We start from the raw sequence: 18048 nt of genomic DNA on the forward strand, positions 1-18048 counted from the left end.
AGTCTTTCCCACTCTGTATCCGAGTTTGCTCTCGGTGGATTCTTTTTATAGCAACAAAATTTTTGTAAACTTTTAGTTGATAGTGGTTAACTTTTGGAATCTGTGACTGAGAAAATGTAAAATAATAAAACACTTCTGTTAACTAACACCTTATATGAATTTGTACTTTGTTACTCTCAAAAGCATCTGATCCAGTAGAAAACAACAGAACATACATAACATGTTATTTATTCAGTCACTGTGCAATGCGTAGCCCAGGTATGTATTGTCATTGGCCCTCCCTTAACCCTTTACCTTCTTTACTTGCCTCCTCCTTGCCTGATAATCTACCTGGTTTATAACTGCCAGCTCCTGGATAGGATGATCTCTGTTTCCTTTAAACTCAATCTGAGATTCTCCTATTCTGTGATGTGTTCAACCATATCCCTGATTTATACCGTAGTCCTGAAGCACTGTCTGACCTGAAGTTGTTTCTTTATCTTACACAACCCCTTCTCCTGAGAAATTTTTCAGGTCCTTGTCTCAAGCCAAAAGAGAAGCAAGAAACAGTTAAGTAAGATGTTATAAAGGCAGATTTTTAAAAATTACCTGTGGCGAAAGTGTTTTTTCATAGGCTGATTAGAGATTATAAACAAACAAGATGAAAATATTTAAATATGTTTATAACTTAAGCATATTAATAATTTAATAAATTGTCTGATCCAAGTGAAGTGATGTTTACAACTAATTGATCATGACCAGTTACAGATTTCTTCATTTCTTCTCCAATTCCACTGCTTCACTTGACTAGCCTTAAAAAAAAAAGTTAATAAACATAGTTACACTTCTCTTATATAAATGGCATATATTTCTTAGAAGCTTTATGTTGTGCAATATGCTGGTGTATCCTCTATACCTTATTAACTATAGTTTGTATGGTTGTTTCTATTAAATAATGAAAACAAGTCTCAGAACCTTGAGCCATGTTATGCTATAATTGCTATATAAGAATTACACTGGATTTATATTATACTTCCTATGTCTTTTCTGAATATCTCATTTCTCTGATTCTGAGTACTATCTGTAAGCAGTTTGACTTGATTTTCATGGTTTTTAATGATTTTCTAAAAATAGCTTTTATTATAAGAAATAGAATAGCCTTATTAGTTATTAATACAATAGGGATCTTTGAGACATTTATGCCCTTCCTTTGCATGCATTCATTGATTAATTCATTTATTAAATATACATTAATTAATATTTGCAGCTATTCAACAGACATTGAGTGCTTATGATGACTAGACACCAATAGTAGATATATATTTTTGACTAGAACATATGGTACTATATGACTTCACAGAACTCAAGACTTCAACCACATTATCTTACAATTACATTGTAATTTCCTTGTAGTTCTGATAGATTCTGTATCATAATAATTGCATGCTTTGTCTACACCACCTCCCAAAATACCTAGATTGATGAAATAAGTGAAATTAGAAGTTTTGAACTTGCACCCTAAACTTTTTTCATGGTCTCATTTTTATCATTAAGTATCCTTACAACATTCTGTTCTATCTTCCAAAAATTACTGTAAGAAGCAAGAATGATCCCAGAAGTTCCATCTAGATTTGCAATTTTCACACAAAGGAATAGAGAAAAGTGTTCATAAATTTCATTCAAGTTTTTTTCTTTTTAGAAGTAATAAAGAGAATAGAAATATCAGCATTAATTATTCATTAGTATATTTAAGTAAATACATTACCTTTTCAGTACATTTTAATTGGTCTTTTTTGCAAATTCTGTTTATATCCTGTTTTTTAAAATATTGATTCTTTAAAAATTTAGCTTATGATTTAGTCTTCTGATTATGAAATTAAAATAAGAAAAGGTAAAATAACATTTTAAAAATTTATAAATAAATTTTCAAAATGATACCTTTTTTGAAAATACATCTACCCTTATTTTAATAAACCTATATAACTAAGACATTTACATTTTTTAAAATAAAAAGATAATCGTGTTTATTTTTAAAAAATCAACACCAAAGTGTATGCAATACTCCTCCTTACCAGGGCTTATTCTGAATGGTAACCACCTCCTTACCCTGTGGCCACTGTTAGATCAAAACTCACAGACCGTTTGTCTGTATGCGTGTGTGTCTGTCTGTCTTAAGTAATGGAATTGTACTCTACATAGTATTCTTTAACTTGCTTGTATTTAAACTCAATAATGTATTGTGGTCATCTTTCAGTGTAATCATATTTAGACTTGCCATCATACTGGCCTGTTTTTGAGCTGTTTTAGACAGCAAAGATAAAAAACTTCATGTAAACACTGCTTTCTGTTTTGAACCGAGAAAATATTCATCACTATTAAAGTTCAATTAAAACTTAAAAACTCTTATATACTATATTGTGACTGAGACTTCCCTGACCTCAAACTTTATTATACATTATAAAATGTAAAAGGGAAAAATGTTGTTTTCTTCCGTGAAATAGTTACCAGGGCAATTCCTGAAGAACAAGTATATCAGCACAAATAGGAAATTGAAATTATTATAGCTTATGTGTTCTTTGTTACTATTTGAATTACAAGGGCAAAGTAATTCACAATTCAACACTGCTGTGTGAATTAAAATATCACAGGTGTTTGGGCTTTAACAAACCACTCTTAAACATTGTTTATCAATTCTCTGCTCAACACCTGTCATAGTGTTCAGTTTTTAACATGACAAAATCCCTGTCTTTTAATGCAAAATGTATCTTCCTCTCTGATCTGACCTTATCCTATACTTTAAATATTACCACTAGTTGCTTCTTTACATAAGACACGTGTTCAAGTTAAATATTTTGTCTAATCCAATAATGCTTATTATGCGCCTTTCTGTGGCTCTTGTTTATGTATGCATTTTCAACTTTCTTGAAATAACAGCTAACTTCCAGTTTAGCCTTTCAGGGTTTTTGTTACGAAGAACTTTACATTGATGGGGGTTTGTATCCTTTAAAAATGTTTTTTCTTTGATGTTCAACTCTTTTTTTAATTTTTAAAAATCCTTAAGAATTGCATCTATTTTTTAATATCTTACTTAAATCTTGCTCTCTTTTTGAAATTTTTCATAATCATTTTCTTAGAAGTAATGTCTCCTTCCTTTGGCCTTCTACAGCAATGGCTGACCTACCTTTATGCAATTATAATATAATAATAGTAATAGTAGCCGCAGTAGGCTGAGTGCGGTGGCTGATGCCTGTAATCCCAGCACTTTGGGAGGCCAAGGTGGGCGGATCACCTGAGGTCAGGAGTTTGAGACCAGCCTGGACAACATGGTGAAACTCTATTTCTACTAAAAATACAAAAGCTAGCAGGCATGGTGGCTGGCGCCTGTAATTCCAGCTACTTGGGAGGCTGAGACAGGAGAATCGCTTGAATCTGGGAGGTGGAGGTTGCAGTGAGCCGAGATCATGCCACTGCACTCCAGCCTGGGCAACAGAGTGAGACTCTGTCTCAAAAAAAAAAAAAAAAAAATAGTAGCAGCAGCAGTAGTAGCAGCAGCAGTAATAGCTAACATCTATTGAGTGCTTCCTTTGTGTCAAAGATTCTGTGCATTGCTTTCAATGCAATGCCTACATCTCGCTCGAGCCTCATAATAATCTCATGAGTCAGGTATTATGATTATCTGTATTTTAGAAATAAAATATTCAGTCTGTGGACATTCAGTAGCTTCTCCTAGGCCACACGTAATAAGTGACAGAACCAGGACTGTCAGTTCCATTGCTCATGCACTTTACCACTACATCTCGTTGCCTGTATCTGAGTTTCTTATAAGATGTACCAGCTGTAGTTTAACCAAGTTATTTATAACCAGTTTATAGCATGAAGTTTGAAACTTATTTTTGAAGTTTCAAATTTATATTCCATTAAATTTTGTTATTATTTAAATGTTCCAAAAAACTAGTAAGTACCATTTGTAGTGCATTCTCCTTGTGTTCCTTAAAATAGTCTTAGCTAGGATGGACTTAATATTATAACCTTCAAACCACAATTTATAATGAAAACATTTATAATCCCAGTGTTTGAGCTCTTTGGTCCTTGAAGGTACTTGAACATGCAATCTGTTTTTAGAGAATTTTCATCAGAATGTGCTTAATACTGCATTTATTCTACAAATATAGCTCCGTAGCTAATGATTTTGATTGCCATCAAGGTTTTTCTCACATCTCTTATGAGCTCTGAGATGAGTAATGACCAGATAAATATTTACATAGATGTTGTATCTGATTAACAAAGTCAATATATTTTGTGGCTTTTATTTATAGGAGATATTTAAAAGTAATTATAAAACAGAAGCGTTATGAATCTTTTCTCTTTTCTCCTAGTAAAATTTAGTTATTAATCTAGTTGTCTCAAAATTATGAAAGAAAAAGAGATGTTAAAACTTTTGTTAAATATCTCTCTTCATCCCATTGTATACTTACATATCAGTATTTTTATAAATTGTGGTAAAAAATATTGGTTTTATTTTAAAACAATTATGACTATTTTCACATGTATTTTTTATATAGCAAAATTATAGCAAAGTTGACTAAGTATGTTATGAAGGCTTCTAGTAACTTAGATTTTTTTCTTCCCACTAATCTTGTGCAATTGAGAAATACTGTGTTCAAGCTACATATCTGAATATAGAGTTTATAGAATTAGATATATAAACTTGGAAGTCATCTAACAATATATATCGACCACCTATATCATTGCTCTGTCATATTTTATAAAATATTAACAAAAGCTCTTCATACCTATTCAAATAGATTTTTAAAAATAGTGATTGTAACATAATTCACCTCATACTTTTTTCAAGAGTATTTCATTTGTTATAACAGAACTTTAAAATATTAAAAGCAGAGCTTTTTACTTTGGAGGTATTTTTAATTAAAAAGTTTTTTTTAACTTTCATCTTTAACTTGAGAGAAGTATATTCTTCTTGTAATTGAACATTTGTGAACTTCTGCATATAGGTTTTTGTTCATGCCATGAATATTTCTGGGTTTTCTGAAGTCCCTCCTGGAATTTTATCTGTGACTAATTATTCCATAGCTCCTTTTTAAACATTGTCAATTGTGAGGTTTTTCAACCTTTTTAAATTTTTTTGCAGACATTTGCTAATCCTTTTTAGTGCATTCAGTACCAATAGATTTGATTCTGATATGGGTTTTACCTTTTCTCCATAGATAATTTCATTCTCATAAAACATGTCTACAAGCATTATATGAAAACTGCATAGTAATTTTGGCAAACTTTTGAAAGACATCTTTTATAAGTGAGACTTCTGAAAGGTGTACCCTGTTCTGTGGCAGTTTAATCCATGAAATTTTACCTTTAAAGAATTATAAAAGATAGGGAGCTGATTCACTTTTCACCCTTAGAAGACATGTGTTAGTAAAATTCTTCCAGAAGTATATACAGAATTTGTTTTCCATCTGCTTATTGCTTTTTTTGTGAGCAACTTTTGCAACAGTGTTTGCTCTGTTTCTTACTATGAGTCTGATAACACACCCTCAGCCACAGGAAGAGTGAGAAAATATGCTTTATTTTTAACATAGTTGATGAAAAATTAACTTTAATTACAAAAATTCACTTTATTTCATTGTATTTTATTGTATTTTTGTGTTAAATATTTATGCTAACGGCTCAATTTTAATAGCATAAATATTTAACACAAAAATACACACTTCTTCAGCAGAAATTTACTGTTTTATATAACTTAGCAGAAGTTTTTTTTAAAATTAATCTAAAATGTATTTTAATTTTTTAAATGCATAATCAATTCACTGAGGGGTGTTTTTTTTTTTTTTTTTGAGATGGAGTCTCACTCCGTCGGCCAGGCTGGAGTGCAGTGGTGCAATCTTGGCTCACTGCAGCCTCCACCTCCCGGGTTCAAGCGATTCTCCTCCCTCAGCCTCCCAGGTAGCTGGGATTACAGGCACGCACAACCACGCCAGCTAATTTTTGTATTTTTGGTAGAGACGGGGTTTTACCATGTTGGCCAAGCTGGCCTCAAACTCCTGACTTCAGGTGATCCGCCCACCTTGGCCTCTTAAAGTGCTAGGATTACAGGCATGAGCCGTCATACCTGGCCAATTTACTGAGATTTTTAAAATCATAGTTTACTAAAAATTAAGTATCTTATTGAAGGTTTTAAATAAATTGACCTTGAGGAACTACCAAGTGATCCAAATACAGATATTTGCAAGTGACATAATTGTTTCATGCATTAAAATCTTGACAGTAGCTTTAAAAAAATTTTTAAACTACAAATTCATTTCTCTTGTTATGTATATACTCTTGACTAATTTTTAAATGGTCATTCTGACTTTTCATAGGGTTAATGTTCCCAATATGAAGTAACATTAATGTGACCAATGAAATTCATGATTGAGATCAACTAAATTTTTTGTCTTGTTTTACATATATACTTTAACAGTTGAAAATTGAGGAATATAACCAATAGAAAATCATAGACAAGATTAACATTCTTTTATTGATGAGCTTAACATCATTAACAATTATGTTTGTATGCTTCAACAAATTGTGTTTATTTTAAAATAGGAAAACCATTCTTTTTTATGGACATGTTTATAATAGCCTTTCTTTATTCCTGATGAATGTAACTCAAGGTATGGCATCTCTCCTTTATGTATCTTTATGGTTTCTCCTAAAACCTAGCTTATCATCTTTAACACTGAGCTGTATTTTCTAGATGCAGTGTTAAGATTAAATTCTACAAATCCCCACAAAACTGTTTCCTCCTTCCTCCTCCCAACTTTTAATTTCTTCCTAATTATATAAAAGCATTCTCAAAATAACCTTTGTTTTGGTTTTTGGCAAAGGTATGTTTCGTATCTGGTGACATTATGACCCTAATCCTATAATGGTTAGTGTTGGTTTCAAATAATTCCCTTTTAGTAAGTCAGAGAGAGAGAGAGATTGGGATAGTAGGTATTTAGATTAACTTCCCTAAAAGCTTTGTTTGAAAATATTATCGGCAGAGTTTTAGTCCGTCATGGTATTCTGCTGATTTAGTTGAAGGCTTTGCATTTACATTTGGCCCTCACCAAAGTAACTGCATCTTTTGTGGCTTCCTGTAGCAGGATATAGGTTTCCATGAATATGGTTTCTATTTACTGCCAAAAGCTACCTCAATAATAGTGTTGAAAATGACGATAAGTTCTACCATCATAAATTTTTGAAATGTTTTTTAAATGTATTTACTTTTATATTGCCACTTTTATACTTTCTTCTAGAAATTCATGTTAGAAGCTACAGAATAATAGAATGTTTGGGTTCCCATCATAACAGTTTTGTGTTATGAATTTGGAAAATCTATTTTATACTTCTTTCTAATATATTTTGGTTATATTAAGTACACTGGATATATAATATCTTACTATAACCATTCCTGATGGTGTACTTTCATTGAGGCACTAACATTATCATGTGAAATTATTATCTAAACATCTCTGAGTTTAAAGACAAGTGAGAGAAAGCATAGGGTACCTTTAAAATACATCTTTGGGACTTCTGGAATATGGTGGCTGTTCACCATAACCACCAACATATAAGACAATTGTCCAAAATATAGTAAAACATTGTGCTACTGTCTTAAGTGTCTGATGTAAAGGAAGAATTGCATTTTTCTCATTAATAACAAAGATCAAATATTGTAACAAAAGAGTAACCTGCAAATTTATTCCTATAGCTATTCATATAGTGTAACCTGCACATCATCATAAAAGGCTTGAACAGAATGAATGGATGGATAGATTTTTCAAAAAATCTTTGACCAACTTCAAGTGTAAGAAACCTGTAAATGTGAGAAGCAGTGTTGGCTTTGTAGTTACAATTTCAGAATGATCCATTTTACCCTTTGTTGACTAGTGTCCATTTTCAGCCAGCCCCCTCATATCCCCTAAACCAAAATAGAAGCTAACTAAAAAGAAAATTAAGAAGCAGACATCTATTAATTAATTTAATGTGCAGAATTAATAATAAATTACCTCTACACATTGTATAAGAGCACTGCTAAGCCTTGGTAAGATAAAATGCTGTTACCAAAAAAATCCTAATAATTTTTACATGAAAGCAAGTAAATAATTATTTTCCAAAATACTAATTTAAACAATCTTAAATATATATGCTTACTTTATGTTATATTGTATTCTGTGTTCACTGAGGTCACTGTCCTAGAATAAACACTATAATTTTGCCTGTTTTGTGTACTAGAAATACTTATCCTGTTTGAAGAACTTCCATCCTCTGTGGTGTAGACAGATAACTCCTCAATCTGAAACATTTTCCTTGCTCATCATTTCTAACATTGAACTTTGAGCAAAAACCAAATATCTGAAAAGCATTCTACATTGAGAAAGGTAATGAAAAATACAAACATGATCCTAAAAATGGGTAAAAAGTCAGTGCATAGCTAGTTTTTTTCTTTTTACTTTTTTCATTTTTTAAAGTGAGTTACAACTTACATATAGGAAAGTATATTTATCATTTGTATACAGTTGAATGAAGTTTTACATATATATAGACATGTTATCACAACCCAGCACCCCAGAAACCTTACTCATTCTCATTCTAGCCTGTATTTGGTAGTGCAAAGATAATCATTATTCTGACCTCTGTAACTATGTATTAGGTTTGACATAACTAACTGTTATTATCAATGTTTACATTGTGAAAACTTTTATCTCAACATAGGTTGTCATCTGTAAATCTACTTGAAATAATTTCTGAGCCAATGTCAGATCATATAATTCAAAATATAAATGATTTTAATCCAAAAAAAAATTTTTTTTTGAGACGGAGTTTTGCTCTTTTTGCCCAGAGTGGATTGTAATGGCACGATCTTGGCTCAGTGCAACCTCTGCCTCCCAGGTTCAAGCAATTCTCCTGCCTCAGACTCCCATGTAGCTAGGATTACAGGCGCACGTCACCATGCCCAGCTAATTTTGTATATTTAGTAGAGACAGGGTTTCACCATATTGGTCAGGCTGGTCTTGAACTCCTCACCTCAGGTGAGCCGCCTGCCTTGGCCTCCCAAAGTGCTGGGATTACAGATGCCAGCCACCGCGCCCGGCCTGATTTTAATCAGAATATAAAGCACAATTTTAGACTTTAGTTTTAAACTTTAATATCAAATAATATATTATCCACTCTGATATTTTCCATATAAATCTCTGAATGCAACCATAAGGAAAAAAATTAAAAATCCATATATGAAGATTAAACATTATAATTTATAACATCTTCATTCATTAGATAAATTCCTAGCATATACCCTAATAACTGGCTGTAGCATGAGCTTTTGAGCCAATTTCTATCAATTTCACTTAATACCATAGTTATTTAGTGAAAAATGTCATATACATATGTGTGTGGCATTTGTACAACATAGAGTGCATAGCTTCTGTAAAGGAAATAGTGTTTTGTATCCTGGGACCCCATTATCCTTTAACTGAATTGACTGTCATCCAAGTATGGGTTTGATAAACTGACACAACAGTGAAAAGAATCCCTGTCCCATGTCAGCTTATCAAACACACTGTGGACAGCATGTCTTTGGCATTAAACATATTCCCAGTCATTAAAGTTCTGAATAGAAGTCACGAAGCTTATGTTCAGTGAGACACAACCTCAGTATTTCCAGGTGATTTTAAGAACACCTGATAAAACTGAGGTATAGTACCACTAAACTTTAAGAATTTTCCAAAAACTAGGGAAAAAAAGTAACATGCATAGAGTTACAGAATTGCAGTGTTATTGTTCAGTTCGATGATAGAACTTATATTAATGAGATATACAGGAAAGTAATTAATATCTTGTCATTCTGGTAAACCATGTCAAATTATGCTGTAAATATATTTATACTGTAGAATAAAACAAAATCAAATATGTTTTGATTTTTTAATCCTTTTTTTCAAATAATAACAGATATCCACCTGGTAAAATTGTCCATCTGTCTGAATCTCTCACTATTTTTTTCCCAATTTCGTTTATTTAATTTGAAAATGCCTGTCATCAAAAATTTAGCAGCCTTTTTTGGAATAGTGCACTAAAATCATTTGTACATTGTCCAAGTTAAAGTATAGGCATGTTTGAAAAAGATTTTTAAAAATTTATTCTAGTGCTGTAAATATATTTGGGTGAAAAGCTAACTTCTATGGTGATGTAGGTCAAAACGTTTACTTATAATAATACTTCATTTATACATATCTATAATAAAATAGTTAAATCTATAACATTTATAGGTGAATTTGCCTGATTCTATATCATATACAATGTGAAAACATTTTTCAGGTTTGTTCTCCATAGTTTAACCCTCAAAGAAGAAATTACATTATGCAGTTACAGTACCTTATCAGTGGAGCTCGACTTCTATGCTGCAAATGGAAATGTATTGCAACAGTGCTAAACAGAAGTTGCCCTCCTCTTTGGAGAAAATTGCAGTATCCAAGAGCTCTTTTTAACAAGGGACTACTTTTAAATGTGTCTGATCACCTCAAAGGATAAGTAGAGTGTTTCCTGCCAGTAGAATTAGAGGAAGGAAGCACCAGGCCAAAATGTTTGATGTGTGATGTACTGTAATTCTTTTCATGTGTTTGGTGGTGGCTTTTATATGGTGATCAGTGTTTTGCTACTATTTGTGACCCTGGTGTGGTCCAGGTCATTAAAGTTCAACCTTCCTTAATGTGTAGGGTCATTAACTATACCTAGCAGCATTATCATAATTAAGGTACTGTTTTCTTTTAAACAACTATGTCTCATTTTCATTAAAATATTTCTTATAATTGGAAAATCGACCTAGTGATTGTGATTCTCATGAAAGAGATTATTCAACATTGGAGACCTGCTAGTACTAGCATTACTGTCGACAGATGCTCTTTAGGTTTCCTCACTTTACCTTGTAGTCCTTGTTTTTAAATCAGCATTTTCTTCCCACAATTACCTATGGGTATATAAAGTTCAAGATGGAAACTAGCTTTACATGGTAGTTTTCCTGGATGTGAGTCTTAGAGGCAATAAGAATTGACAAAATTGCTGTCAGCAATATTATATACCTTTAATGAAACAAAATGTGATGATTATACATGTTCTTTGTTATTCTGAGATCACATATTCAGATATTCCTTTAAATGTTTAGGTTTTTAAATATTTACTCAGTTTAAAATATGTAAAAGTAGGTTCTTTATTCTTTCATCTTTATCTTTCTATGCCCTCTAAATTTGCTTTTGGGTTTTTTTAAAACTTTTATATCATTTGTTCACCCATTAGTCATTTAGCACTTGACAATTTGACAATGATAGCTCTAAAGGAATATATGCTCTGTTTTGGGATATGTGTGTTTATCTGTGTCTGAGTGTGTGTGTGTTTGAGGGTTGTTTATTTGAAGAGCCAGTTTCATCTTTTCCCCCATGTGAGTATCCAGATATTTTTGGTATTTGCCTTCTGTCTCTTTCAATGCTGATACTGGGTATATCATTAATACATTAATTTGAATAAAGCTAAATGCCTAAAAGGATCTTCATGTGATAAAATAAATTGTCTTTCCTCCATGCGTGAGGAATCAATTTTATTATCTTACTTATTGATTTCTTCAGAATAACTTGTGAACACCTACCATTCGCTAGCTATTTGCTAGATGTAAAGCTGCACTGGTGACAAAATTATCCATAATCTTTACCTTCATGAAACATAGTTTAATTGACTTTATCATTATACTTAAAGTATATTAATTGATTTCTTGTAAACATTTTCTCTAGGCAAAGAAATACATGGCACATTTAGATTATAAAGGAAGAACTCACAGAATTTTTTATGTCCTCAGTGTAGCAATGTAGTGCCTGCATTTATTTTATTCCATAAGAAAGTATTTCACCAGTTTTATAAATTAAGCTATTGTCATCATAGCTTACTCACTTTTCAAGTCATGGCTTATGATATTAATATTTAAGATCTAAATGATGATGATTACATTGTAAGCATAATGAAGAACAATGTGAAGAAAATTTTAAAAATAACTGAGGCCTTTCACCATTAATTTGTAAATAATTAATTGGCCTTTAAAAAATAGGTACAATAATTTTCTGCACATTCTTTTGCATTATCTTGCAGCATATTAAAATATAGATATACAACATGTATAATTCAAAAACATTAATATTTAATAAGAATGATATATGATTATAATTTTTGTATTTTATATTGTATTTTAATGTAAATGTGATTTATTAATGTCCACAAAATATGAATTGCAGACAGAGTATTTGGAGAAGGAATTATTGATACATAATAAAAATAAGGCCAGTGCCATGGCTCATGCCTGTAACTCCAGCATTTTGGGAGGCCAAGGTGGGAGTATTGTTTGAGGCCAGGGGTTTGATACCAACCTGGTCAGCAAAACAAGACCCTGTCTCTACAAAAAATTAAAACATTAGCCAGGTACACACCTGTAGTTCCAGCTACTTGGGAGGCTGAGGCTGGAGGATCACTTGAGCCCAGGAGTTCAAGATTGGAATGAGCTATGATCATGCCATTGCACTCCAATCTGGGCAACAGACCTCATTTCTTGAGAAAAAGAATTAATTTGATATAATGAATAGATGTATTTAAATAAATTGGTAATGGAAAAGATGCCTGCAAATAAGTATTGATGCTAACTTATTGGAAGTATATTCTGTTTCTTTTTTTCTTTTTTGTACCATAAAACAGAAAAGGACTCATTTATTTCTATAAGCATTTATATATATATACACACATATTTATATTTATACATTATATATATTTATGTATAGCATTTATATATAAAAATGCTTATAGAAATAAATGAGATATATAAATATATAAATAAATTTTATATATATATATATATATTTTTTTTTTTTTTTTTTTTTTTTGAGATGGAGTCTCGCTTTGTCGCCCAGGCTAGAGTCCAGTGGTGCGATCTCGACTCACTGCAAACTCCGCCTCCTGGGTTCACACCATTCTCCTGCCTCAGCCTCCCAAGTAGCTGGGACTACAGGCACCCGCCACCATACCTGGCTAATTTTTTGTATTTTTAGTAGAGATGGGGTTTCACCATGTTAGCCAGGATGGTCTCGATCTCCTGACCTCATGATCCACCCGCCTCAGCCTCCCAAAAGTGCTGAGATTACAGGCGTGAGCTACTGCGCCCGGCCTAAGCATTTCTATTTTTAAGGAATACTTTACAGAATTAATGAAAAAAGAGATCTAAAATTCATCACCAGCTAAATTGGGAGTCATTTTTGTAGCATCTCTTTCACAGCTAGCTGTTTGACCTCATTGTTCTCAGTTCATAAAGTTTATATTGAATGCTTTTGCCTCAGCACATATGCTAAGGTGTGAAGAATATCCTTTTTCACAACACTTTCATGTCTCAATTTTATTCATAGAATATTTCCTAGCTATTTCTCCACTTTTGACCATGTCATTTTTAGAACTAAATTTTTGAAACTGAAGAATTTATCAGTAAAATAATATTCTATATTATCTCAGTTTCTTTTGTATTTCTTTTGAAAGATACAAAAACTTTCTTGTTTTTGCATTTCTTTTGTAACCAAAATCTAAAAACTGCATAATTGTTCTGTGGATTTTTATTGTGGTTTCGAGGCCCTATTTCGAATAACTGTACTTTCATGTTTTAAATGTTTGTCTTTGCTATTGCTCGGTGTTTTCTTTTCTATTACAGGGTTATTTTCTTAAAATGTATAGAGTCATGGTATAGAAGCACAAATATTAAGATTAAATACTTTTTAGTCATTATTCTGCTTATAAAAACTGCCAAATGTACATTGTGACTTTTTTATATGTTGCCTCAATTCTCCCTATGTGTTTTCTGTTTTAATTATAGCTTAGAAAATCTCTAGGGGTAATATATTTATACCCTATATACTGTATTTTAGTATTACTTATCTGTTTTTAAGATTACCAAAGAATATTGTTTTCTGGTATCAATTAAAACTTATATAAGAATTTATAAACAGAATAGACAATATAGTTTAAATATTTTCATGAAATATTTGGTATTTTCTGACTAAAGTCAACCATATGTGGCTAAAGCTTTTGATATGGTACCAAATCAACTTTTTTATATTCTTAAGAATAAGCATGGCACTTTTTTTTTTAACTTTAAGTTCTGGATTACATGTGCTGGACATGCAGGTTTGTTGTTACATAGGTATACATGTGCCATGGTGGTTTGCTGCACCTATCAACCTGTCATCTAGGTTTTAAGCTCTGCATGCATTAGGTGTTTGTCCTAATACTCTTCTTCCCCTTTCCCCCTGCACCCGGACAGGCCCCGGTGTGTGATGTTCCCCTCCCTGTGTCCATGTGTTCTCATTGTTCAACTCCCACTGAGTGACAACAAGGCATAGCACATTTATTATTCCCATATTTGTATAACTCTTGCCATGTTAAAACATTCATGCCGAAAGTAAATAAATCTATCTCCATACTTTGGTGGATAAGATGGGGAAAAAGATTTTTACATTCTAATTTTTCCTTAAGAAAAAAATGTATCTTTTTATTAAGAATGCCCTAATGGTGTTTCATTTCCCAAGTGAAATAGGTGGTGATCTGTTCTCAGCTTTATTAATTCCTGAATGCATGGATAAAATATTATACTTGGAGTTCTTATCAGTAATAATATATAATAGGTTAAACATAATTATTGCTGGAAATCTGAATAGTGTTTAATCCTAGATGTAATGGAGACCTTTCTAGTACCTCCACTTGCAGGATTAAGTTTCTACAGGGAAAAGTTTTCAAAAGAAGCAAATTCTAATGCCAAACCTTGGAACATAGCTAGCACATTTCTTCAAAGTATGTACCTTTATTATTGTATTTTTAGTAGATATGGGGTTTCACTGTGTTAGCCAGGATGGTCTCCGTCTCCTGACCTCATGATCCGCCCGCCTTGGCCTCCCAAAGTGCTGGGATTACAGACGTGAGCCACCGTGCCTGGCCTAAGCAATAATAAAGGCTTAAGCCCGGCCTTTATTATTGACATGGACATCATCAGAATTTCTTGTCACATCATTGCTCTTTGGAATAATAGAGGGTCCTAATAATATCTATATAATTTATCACATCTTGATTATGGTTAGTAGATAAGGGAGATTTTCTCAGAGAGGTTTCTTGGTGCTATAGTAGCCACTGCAAAACTCAGTGGAAGAGTTGGAAATAGGTGAGACTTTGAAAAATATGTTGAGCTGTGGCAAATAGGCCAGGTAGAGGAAAAGAAGGTGGTCAGAAAATAGAGGCAGAAATAAAGCATGGTACACTTAGAGACATGAGGATGCTTGTTTTTTGTATCAGAGTACTTGTTATTGGGGCATAATGAGAGAGATGTGAGGACAAGTGATTGAGATCAGACTGTGGAAGCTTTGAATTCCTGGTTAAGGAATTTGTGCTTTATTACATAGGTGGATGGAGAGCCCTTAAGTATTTTTGATCAGGTTTGCACTATTTTCGGAGAATTAATTACAGTGCCAAGTACATAGTAAGTGTTTAAAGAGCACAGCCTTTCCAAGTGACCTCAGCCAACATACAGCACTTAACTCCCTCAATTTTATTTGTAAAACAGGGATGATAATACTACCTACCTCATAGGGTTGTTATGAGGATTACATAAATTAATGCATATAAAACATTTAAAACTTGTCTGGTACTTTGTAAGTATTCAGTGCCATCCCAATCAAGCTACCAATGACTTTCTTCACAGAATTGGAAAAAACTACTTTAAAGTTCATTTGGAAACAAAAAAGAGCCCACATTGCCAAGTCAATCCTGAGCCAAAAGAACAAAGCTGGAGGCATCACACTACCTGACTTCAAACTATACTACAAGGCTACAGTAACCAAAGCAGCATGGTACTGGTACCAAAACAGAGATATAGATCAATGGAACAGAACAGGGCCCTCAGAAATAATGCCGCAGATCTACAACTATCTGATCTTTGACAAACCCGAGAAAAACAAGCAATGGGGAAAGGATTCCCTATTTAATAAATGGTGCTGGGAAAACTGGCTAGCCATATGTAGAAAGCTGAAACTGAATCCCTTCCTTACACCTTATTCAAAAATCAATTCAAGATGGATTAAAGTCTTAAACGTTACACCTAAAACCATAAAAACCCTAGAAGAAAACCTAGGCATTACCATTCAGGACATAGGCATGGGCAAGGACTTCATGTCTAAAACACCAAAAGCAATGGCAACAAAAGACAAAATTGACAAATGGGATCTAATTAAACTAAAGATCTTCTGCACAGCAAAAGAAACTACCATCAGAGTGAACAGGCAGCCTACAAAATGGGAGAAAATTTTTGCAACCTACTCATCTGACAAAGGGCTAATATCCAGAATCTACAATGAACTCAAACAAATTTACAAGAAAAAAACAAACAACCCCATCAAAAAGTGGGCAAAGGACATGAACAGACACTTCTCAAAAGAAGACATTTATGCAGCCAAAAAACACATGAAAAAATGCTCATCATCACTGGCCATCAGAGAAATGCAAATCAAAACCACAATGAGATACCATCTCACACCAGTTAGAATGGCAATCATAAAAAAGTCAGGAAACAACAGGTGCTGGAGAGGATGTGGAGAAATAGGAACACTTTTACACTGTTGGTGGGACTGTAAACTAGTTCAACCATTGTGGAAGTGAGTGTGGCGATTCCTCAGGGATCTAGAACTAGAAATACCATTTGACCCAGCTATCTCATTACTGGGTATATACCCAAAGGACTATAAATCATGCTGCTATAAAAACACATGCACACGTATGTTTATTGCGCACTATTCACAATAGCAAAGACTTGGAACCAACCCAAATGTCCAACAATGATAGACTGGATTAAGAAAATGTGGCACATATACACCGTGGAATACTATGCAGCCATAAAAAATGATGAGTTCACGTCCTTTGTAGGGACATGGATGAAGCTGGAAACCATCATTCTCAGTAAACTATCGCAAGAACAAAAAACCAAACACCACATGTTCTCACTCATAGGTGGGAATTGAACAATGAGAACACTTGGACACAGGGTGGGGAACATCACACAGCAGGGCCTGTTGTGGGGTGGGGGTCAGGGGGAGGGATAGCATTGGGAGATATACCTAATGCTAGATGATGAGTTAGTGGGTGCAGCGCACCAGCATGGCACATGTATACATATGTAACTAACCTGCACATTGTGCACATGTACCCTAAAACTTAAGGTATAATAATAATAAAAAAATTCAGAAGTATTTACTGAATTTTATAATTCAGCCATAATTATTATACTTATTGAATGTTTTTGAAATGATTGCTTAGTGCTTAGTCTGACTATAGTATTTAATATATTGATTGAATTGTGGAAAGAATTCTACCTACCGCTTTTTGCTTATGCAAAATTAAATAAGTAAAATACCACTGATGAAATGAGAAATTGTAATTTTGTATGTGCTGCAAAACAACAACAACAACAACAATAAACCCTTACAAGCATCCTTATCCCAGCTACACAAGAGGTTTATATCAACTTAAAATCCCCAGATAATTTTCAACTTGTTTCAAGCCCTGCCTAATAATAGGCCATATTAGTAGCTAGCATTTAGATAGCATTTTACAGGTTACAGAGTACTTTTTTATATATTCCCTCCTTTAGATTTCACCAAATCCTTAGGCACTACTCAGTGCTGTAATTCATTTTACAGTGGAGAAAACGAAGCTCAGGGATGCCTAAGATCACACAGCTAGTTTGTGCTCTGAACCACTACACCATAATTCTGTTTGGCCTTTTTATGGAAACAACTGTATCAAAACAATATAGAGTACAAGAAAATGCTTTTTCTATGCCCACCACCTTCCTCTGTTCTGTACCTTGCTTTTTAAACTCTGCCATGTAAGACTCATCACTTGGACAAACATAATTTCATTCATAGATTTTTACTGTGATATTCTATTGCATGAATATGCCAAGTTATTATGTCA

The 18048-nt window shown here is 33.0% G+C and overlaps 1 protein-coding gene and 2 non-coding genes across 20 annotated transcripts in view; 1 reads left to right on the forward strand and 2 right to left on the reverse strand.

Annotated features, from left to right (window-relative positions):
• VPS13B (vacuolar protein sorting 13 homolog B) overlaps positions 1-18048 on the forward strand; it is an 861798-nt gene that overhangs the window by 515475 nt on the left and 328275 nt on the right. The gene's annotated exons all lie outside the window — the stretch shown is intronic.
• On the reverse strand, positions 9506-9599 carry MIR599 (microRNA mir-599). The gene has a single exon (NR_035935.1). It is a non-coding gene; the product is annotated as a microRNA mir-599 (primary transcript).
• On the reverse strand, positions 9656-9730 carry MIR875 (microRNA mir-875). Its single transcript, NR_035995.1, has one exon. It is a non-coding gene; the product is annotated as a microRNA mir-875 (primary transcript).

The sequence above is a fragment of the Pan troglodytes genome, chromosome 7 (assembly GCF_028858775.2).
Source record: "Pan troglodytes isolate AG18354 chromosome 7, NHGRI_mPanTro3-v2.0_pri, whole genome shotgun sequence".
Taxonomy (NCBI): Eukaryota; Metazoa; Chordata; class Mammalia; order Primates; family Hominidae; genus Pan; species Pan troglodytes.